Here is a 9334-nt window from a genome sequence, read left to right on the forward strand (position 1 = left end):
AGGAATTTGGCCTAGACCAGCTGGGTTCACAGATGCGGTAAGGAATCCAAAGAAGCGGAGGCGCAGAAGCGGTTGGGGACCACAGGAGCGGGCTCGTAGGTACGGCTTAGTGTCGCAGATACGGTCCTAGGCTCGCAGGTGCGAAGAAGGGTCCGCAGGTGCGGTTTGTCTGGAATAAAAAGATAGAATTCGAGGGTTCGGTGTTCATTCCATAAAATTCGATTTTGAGCTCAGAGGAAGGTGGTTTTTCTAGATTTTTTCAGAGGAAATATTTGGGTAACGATTCCTAATACTATTTTGATCACGTTTCATTAATCTATTGTTTTTTCTTCATTTAATCAAGGAATTTGAGTGAGAAAGTTGGGAAAATGGGGTAAAAGTTCCCCAATCGAATTTCTGAGTTTTGAGTGCGATTTTGACATCGTAATTGGGTAATTTTGGTACGAGTGAACTTGTGAGTGAATGGGTGTTCATAATTTGTGACTTTTACCTGATTTCGAGACGTGGGCCCGGGGAGGATTTTTGGGCGTTTTTCTACTTCTTGTCTTAGCTTTTATTTCATTAGCTAAATTAGTTGTTTGTAGCTATATTTACGTTATGTAATTTATTTGGCTAGATTTGGGCCATCCAGAGTCGGATATTCGTGGAAAGAGCAGTATTTTGGATTGATTTGAGCTTGGTTCGAGGTAAGTGGCTTGCCTAACCTTGTGTGGGGGAACTCCCCTTAGGATTTGGTACTGTTTGATATATGAGCACCGCGTACGTGAGGTGATGAGTGCGTACATGGGCTATTTGTTGAAGAACTCAGTATTCATTAAGCAAAATATTTGTTTTTCCATAAATTAAGCTACACTAGCATATGTAATTATCCTTTTTTGTTTAGAAAAGCATGCGTACATGCCTTAACTTCCTATTTGAATTCTGTGTAGTTTGTTTAGTGAAATTTCATGTTCTGCCTTGACTCAGACTTAGCCAAAATTGTGGTTTTCTTGTTGTAACTATTATTTCTGTTGGTTCAGCTGCATATTTACTTTGGGACCACGGAACGGTATTCCCGTATATCCCGCTGCATATTTACTTTGGGACCATAGAACGGTATTCCGGTAGTTTCCCCTGCATATTTACTTTGGGACTACGGAACGGTATTCCGGTAGACCCCCTGCACATTTACGTTTGGGACTACGGAACAGTATTCTGGTTGATTCCCCTGCACCTTTACGTTTAGGACTACGGGGCGGTGTCCTGGGAGATCCCCTGTTGTTATCTCTGTGTACTGAGCTGCTGTTTTTCTGTGATTTCATTCTCGTTAAATTTTAGTATTTATCCTTACTGAAATATTTCATATTGTCTCATTTTATTATATATACACCAGTAGGGCCCTGACTTGATCTTGTCACTACTCAACCGAGGTTAGGCTTGGTACTTACTGGGTACCGTTGTGGTGTACTCATGCCCTTTCCTGCACATGTTTTTCTTGTGCAGATCCAGGTACCTCACATCAGTTGTATTATAGTGAGGCGAGACGACTATAGAGACTTCAAGGTATATCTGCCGCGTTCGCAGATCTAGGAGTTACTATCTACTCTTCCTCAAGTTAAAGACTTCTTGTATTTTCTTCGCTGATAGATTCTGGAGTTTAGAAGCATTGTTTTCATTCTATAGCTTGTGACTTATGACATTCCGGGTTTTAGGAGAGTTTATGTGCTTTTAGAAAGTGATTATTGTAAATACCGAGCATCATCTCTTTTCCTTGTTTAAATTTACCTGTTAGTTGATTGCTTTTATGTTTTTCAATCCCTTTTCCGCAAATGTTAGGCTTACCTAGTTGTAGGGACTAGGTGCCATCATGGAGGGAGAACTTGGGTCGTGACAAGTTGGTATCGGAGCTCTAGGTTTGTAGGAGCCGTGACTCACAACCCGATTTATTGGAGTCTCGCGGAATGGTACGGAGACATTTGTACATATCTTCTGGAGGCTATGAAACTGTTAGGAAAATTCCACTTCGTTTGATTCCTTGTCATCCAAGATTTTTGACTTCGAAATTCTAAACTTCTGTCTTCTATTCTCTTACAGATAGTGAGGACACATGCTACCGGAGATGACCAGGCACCGCGCCCCCTGCTAGGGCCGCCAGAGGATGGGGTCGGGGTAGAGGCCGGGGACGGCACGTGGTGCAGCCAGAGCACCCAGGCGAACTGCTACAGAAGAGCCCCCAGTGGCTCCAGCCGTAGCACAGGAACCTAATACCCCTACTACTACTACTCCAGCTCTCTAGGAGACCCTTGCACAGTTCATGAGCATGTACAACACTCTAGCTCAAACAGGGCTGATTCCCCTTGCTACAACCACATCTTAGGCTGGGGGAGGAGCACAGACTCCCGCCACCCGCACGCTAGAGTAGCGGGTTCAAGTGGATCAGATCCTAGAGGTTATACCGCTATCGCCTGTAGCCCCAATTCAGCCTGAGGGTTGGGCAACATTTTCAGAGGAGGAGCAGCGGAGGCTTGAGAGGTACAAGAAGTACGACCCTCCTACACTCAGTGGTCTAGCATCAGAGGATGCTCAGGGATTTTTGGAGGAGTGCTACCATATCCTCCGCACTATGGGCATAGCAGAGTCGAGTGGGGTTTCTTTCACTGCCTTCCACCTTCAAGTGGCAGCCTAACAATGGTGGCATACTTTTGAGTTGGACAGTCCGGCTGAGGCAGCTTCCCTTACATGGACTCGGTTCTCGGATATGTTTTTGAGGGAGTATGTCCCTCAGAGCCTCAGGGACGCATGGCGTGTAGAGTTTGAGCAGGCGCCAAGGTACTATGACGGTCTCAGAGTATGCCGTTCATTTCAGTAAATTGGCTAGGCATGCACCGGCAATGGTTTCTACAGTTTGAAAGAGGGTTCGCCGGTTTATTGAAGGGCTCATTCCCAGCATCAGGTCTAGCATGGCCCGGGAGTTAGAGATGGATATCGCGTATCAATATGTGGTGAGTATTGCCAGGGGAGTAGAGGGCATGCTTGCTCGAGATAGGGAGGAGAGAGAGGCCAAGAGGTCTCGAGAGTCGGGCCATTATTCTGGTGCCCGTGTCATAGCTGCAGTTCGTCATGGTAGGGGTTATGTGATTCGCCCCGATCATTCATCTCTTCCGGCCACTAATGGTATTCTAGCTCCTCCTAGACCCCAGGAGCCTTATTATGCACCTCCAGTATCATGTGTGCCTCCTGCACGGGGTGCTTTCAGTAGTCATTCCAATAGACCTGGCCCGAGCCAGTCACAGCCACCACGTATCCCAGAGCTTGTTTTGAGTGTGGCGACATGTTACATCTGCGTTTTCGTACGTTAAAAGTTTCCTCTTCAATTAATCGACGTAGACTCGGGGATGAGATCATCTTGAGGTTAACGTACTTATGCTATTTATAACAAGCGAGAAGTAAGTGTCATGAAGGACAAAGAGTACACGAATTAAAGAAAATGAGTTTCGTTGAATGTGGCCAATTTGGGACAAAATACAGGTCGAGCGATAATACCCGATAATCATGACCTTGTACCATGCAAGGTACCATATGACCACGGTAGTATAATTTATAAAGTAAATTAAAAATGACTAGTGTTTTTTAGGTAATTGGAAAAATTTCTTAATTATACGGGTAATTGATTAATTACCGGGTAGTGGGATATTACCTAATCACCTAATAAGGGGATAAAGATCTAATAACACCCACCCCACCCCCCACGTGGCAGCAAGCCACTAATGTGGCCTATGAGTCTTAAGTCATAGTGGCTTAGTGGCCATTTAAAGATTATAAGGCATTTACAAGTGTAAGACTCATAAAGTCTAGTTTTTAACATTACCAAAATTTAGTTCATCAATTCTACTCAAGATACTGTCAAACAAGAAATTGGTTTTATGAGACCTCACGGCTCAACCTTCATCCAGCTAAAATATCCAACAAAAATTCTTGCATCAAAACATTTCCAACGACAATTGTTAAGAATCGTAGTAACGTAAAATTTTGCGGTTCAATAGGAGTACGGTGCAATCTTGTTCAAGTATATTATACGGAGTTTTCCCTACTCCAAGTATGTTAAGGCTATCCCTTCTTTCATTTTGGCATGATCCAAGTTCTACCGAAGAAACGACAAATACACAGTTTTCATAAACGACTATATTCATAGAAATACTAGGGGTCTCTGTGTTCTCGATTCCTCATGTGACATATTATTATATCTTCTGTTCATGGGTCTCAGAATAATACGCAGTTGAAAAAGTTTATCCGGAAGGAATATTAAGATTATTACATATTTTTCATGCATTTCATTCAATTATACATGTACATTGACCCATGACCAGATGGCGCTATATATATATATATGAGATATGGGAAAAAGGTTACAACGTTATATACGCACCACCACCTGATCAGTTGGTATATGTTGATGATGTTGCCCACAATGGCCGAGATGATATGATGGGATGCCCTCAGTAGCCTAATGATGTTATGTACACCTATACCCATGCATGACATGATATTTATATGCACGTGCATGACATTATAAATGTTTCAGAATTTACAAAGTTATAAAGATTTACAATTGGATCTCTTTATTCCATATTTTATCTATGTCTTTTACGTACTGATTTTCATGCCTTACATACTCAGTATATTTTCGTACCGACGCCCTATTTCACGAGGCCTGCGTTTCATGCCCGCAGGTGCAAGTAGGCAAGCTGACGGTCCCGCTTATTAGGATCCTTGATTAGCGAGAGTTTGCGTGCTCCATTTGATCCTGAGCTGCTTTTGATTTTGGTACGGTATGTTTGTATATATATGGGTATGATGTGGCTCAGCCCCGTCTTTGTACAGTTATATTTCTATTGGAGGTCTGTAGACAGTATGTCTAGTTGGATAGTATGTGGCCTTGTCGGCTTCCAGTTTTGAGGTACATAGTTATCTGTAGCAGCCTTGTCGGCTCGCCCTACGTATGTTGCACGTATATGTACATATGCCTTTTTGGGCAAGTTTCCTTCATGTATATTATTCTCGTTATTCAGTAGATGTTATTCAGGTTTATACCTTAGACACATGCTTAGGAGTGTTTGACAGGTAGGACTCGGGCACCCGTCGCGACCCATCGGTTTGGGTCGTGACAAAAGTGGTATCAGAGCAGTTCTGTCCTAGAGTTGTCTACAGACCGTGTCTAGTAAAGTCTTGTTTATGGGTGTGTTGTGCACCACGCTTATTGACAGGAGGCTACAGGACATATAGGATGTTATCCTCTCTTTTTATCTGAGATCGTGCGAGATAAGAATTCATGTTCCTAACATTATGTTACGTTTTCAGTGATACCTCCGAAGACTAAAGCCACCCAGAAGGGAAAGTACGTGGCTGGCGAGATTACTAGTCGAGAGCCACGAGTTAACAGGGCTCGGGAGAGTCTTATAGTGAAATTCCACCTCAGACTTCACATACCCCGCCTTTTCTAGAAGAGTTCCGAGGGGCACCAGCTCCAGCGCCCGCCCCTGTACATCGAGCTCCTCAGCCAGATACACCGGGTCAGGAGATGATAGATGCTATTCAGTTATTAACTCGATTAGTAGTCGTGCAGGCTCGCCGTTAAAAAGTAGGTATTAGTCATGTAGATAGGTCTGTCGGTGCGAGGGTTCGTGATTTTCATTAATTTGGACCCTCCAGTATTTACTGGGGCATATCCAAACGAAGACCCTCAGGTATTTATTGATAGGATGCAGAGGTTGTTAAGGTTAATGAAGGCCACTACGACTGAGTCAGTTAAGTTAGCTTCCCATTGACTCCGAGATTTTGCAGTTAATTGGTACGAGTCATGGGAATTGTCCAGAGGTGAGGAAGCCCCTCCAGGCAGGAGTTTACAGAAGCTTTTCTTCGTCATTATCTGCCACCAGAGCTTAGACGGGCCAAAGTTGATAGGTTCTTGACCCTTCGGCAGGGTAACATGAGTGTTCAGGAATACATTCTTCAGTTTGATTCATTGGATAGGTATGCTCCCACTATTATATCTAAGATGGAGGATCGGGTTCACCGGTTCGTGATGGGATTAGAGCCGCACATGCTTAATGATTGTATGTCGGTCTCACTTCAGTCGGACATGGATATTTCTCGTATTCAGGCATACGCTCAGGGTGTATAGGATCGTAAGTAGAAGCTGAGGATTGATTGTGAGCATGATAGGGCCCATAATAAGAGAGCGAGGTCTTCGGGTCCTTCTGGTGAGTTTAGAGGTAGTCAGAGGCAACAGTACCCGAGGTATCCATCCCATCCATCGGCTAGCGCACCCCTCAGTTTGGCGGTAAGAGATTTGATCATTCCACATATTCAGGGTCTGGTCAGAATTTCAAGGCCTCAGGTTCTCAGTATAGGGGTGAGTCAAGTCAGATGAGGCCGCCCTTGCCACGTTGTGCTCAATGTGGTAAGCAGCATACCGGGCAGTGCCGTATGGGATTAGGTATTTGTTATACTTGTGGTTATCCGGGCCACATTATGAGGGATTGTCCGATGAGAGATGATGCAAGCATAGCTCACCCAACGGGATATGTAGTCAGTTCTTCATCATCAGTACGCCCCCCTGAACAAGGTCCACAAGCACCAATGAGTCTTGGTAGAGGCAGAGGCGGAGCATCTAGCTCGAGCAATCCTCAGTACCGCATTTATGCGTTGGCAGGAAGACATGACCAAAAGTCATTGTCTGATGTTGTTATAGGTATATTATCAGTCTTCTCATGTGATGTACATACACTGATTGACCCAGGTTCCACCTTATCATACGTTACTTCGTTGGTTGCTAGTAAGTTTGAAATAAAACCTGAATTGGTTAAACCTTTTGAGGTGTCTACACCTGTTGGGAACTCAGTGATAGCTAAGCGAGTATATAGGGGTTGTATAATAGTAGTTCATGGTCGATCTACCGCAGCAAACCTAATCGAGTTAGATATGGTAGAATTTGATGTTATAATGGGTATGGATTGTTTGGCTTCTTGTCATGCCAACGTTGATTGTAGATCAAAGATAGTCCGATTTCAATTTCCATTGGAGCCTGTTTTGGAGTGGAAAGGTAATACGGCGCCGCCGAGAGGTAGATTTATTTCCTATCTCAAGGCAAGGAAGATGATCAGTCCGGGCTGTATTTATCACTTAGTTCAGGTTCAAGATATGGAAGTAGAGTCACCAACCATTCTGTCCATCCCTGTGGCTAATGAGTTTCTTGATGTTTTTCTCGATGAGCTTTCGGGTCTTCCGCCAGAGCGAGAAATTGAGTTTGCCATTGACCTACTACCAGATACTCATCCAATATCTATTCCTCCCTATAAAATGCCCCCCCCTCCCCCCCCCCCCCCCCAGAGCTGAAAGAGTTAAAGGAACAACTAAGGGACTTGCTTGAAAAAGGTTTTATCAGACCTAGTACGTCACCGTGCGGAGCACCTGTGTTGTTTGTGAGAATGAATGATGATTCCATGCGATGTGTATTGATTATAGGCAGTCGAATAAGGTCACGATCAAGAATAAGTACTATTTCCCAAGGATTGATAATTTATTTGATCAGTTGCAAGGTGCCAACTATTTTTCAAAGATAGACTTGAGGTCCGGGTACCATCAGGTAAAGGTTAAGGACGAAGATATTTCGAAGACAGCAATCCGGACAAGATACGGGCACTTTGAGTTTCATGTTGTGTCGTTCGGTTTGACCAATGCCCCAGTAGTATTCATGGATTTGATGAACCATGTGTTCAGGCCCTTTTTGGATCTGTTCGTAATTGTATTTATCGATGATATATTGGTGTATTCTCGTTCAGAGGCTGAACATGCAGATCATTTGCGTACTGTGCTTAGAACTCTACAAAAAGAGAAGTTCTATACAAAATTCTCTAAATGTGAATTCTGGTTAAACTGTGTAGCTTTCCATGGGCATATCATTTCCGGTGAAGGCATCCGGGTGGATACACAAAAGATTGGGACAGTAAAGACTTGGCCTAGACCTACAACACTGACGGAGGTTCGTAGCTTTCTCGGTTTGGCAGGCTATTACAGGAGATTTTTATAGATATTTTCTTCCCTTTCAGCACCTCTGACAAAGTTGACTCAGAAGGGAGCAATGTATTAATGGACTGATGCTTGCAAACGGAGTTTCCAGGCATCGAAGGATAGATTAACTTCAGTACCGGTTCTAACGCTCCCAAAAGGTACCGATGGTTATGTTATCTATTGTGACTCTTCAGGCATTGGGTTGGGTTGTGTCCTGATGCAACATGAGAAAGTATTGCGTATGCTTCAAGGCAGTTAAGGAAGCATGAGCAGAAATATCCGACCCACAACCTTGAGTTAGTTGCGGTTGTCTATGCACTTAAGATATGGCGGCATTATTTATATGGTGTTCATGTTGATGTATTCACAGATTACAAAAGCCTACAATATATCTTCAAGCAAAAAGAGTTGAATTTGCAGCAGAGGCGATGGCTTGAGTTATTGAAAGATTACGATGTTAACATTCTCTACCATCCAGGGAAAGCTAATGTTGTCGCAGACGCCTTAAGTCGTTGATCTATGGGTAGCTTGGCATGTGTGGAGGCCGGAAAAATGCATTTAACTAGAGAAATTCATCAGCTGGCTTGTTTGGGGGTTCAGTTAGTAAACTCTAGCAATGGTGGAGTTGTACTCCAGAATACTGCAAGATCATCTCTCATAGTTGAAGTAAAGGAGAGGCAGTACGATGACCCGGAGTTGGTCAAGTTGAGAGAGCGAGTTCCACAGAAGAAGAAGCCGTTGTTAGAACTCAAGGGAGATGGAGTTCTCAGATACAAGGGTCGTTTGTGTGTTCCAGATGTAGCAGGGCTACGAGACAAGATTATGTCAGAGGCACATTATTCGTGGTACTCCATTCACCCTGGGTCAACAAAAATGTATCATGACATTAAGGAGGTGTACTGGTGGAACAATATGAAGAAGAACATTGCTGAGTTTGTCGCTCAGTGCCCTAGTTGCCAGCAGGTGAAGATAGAGCACCGGAAGCCTAGAGGACTAATGCAGACTATAGAGATCCCGACATGGAAATGGGAGGCGATGAACATGGACTTTCTCACGGGTTTGCCTCGTTCTCATCGTAAGTTTGATTCCATATGGGTAATAGTCGATGGGCTCATGAAATTAGCTCATTTCTTACCGGTCAGATCTACATATACGGTAGAAGATTATGCAAAGTTATATATTAAAGAGATAGTGTGACTACACGGAGTACCAGTATCTATTATATCTGACCGTAGGGCCCAGTTTACATCACATTTTTGGAGGTCATTTCCAAGAGGTCTAGGAA

This window comes from Nicotiana attenuata, unplaced genomic scaffold (genome assembly GCF_001879085.1).
Source record: "Nicotiana attenuata strain UT unplaced genomic scaffold, NIATTr2, whole genome shotgun sequence".
NCBI lineage: Eukaryota > Viridiplantae > Streptophyta > Magnoliopsida > Solanales > Solanaceae > Nicotiana > Nicotiana attenuata.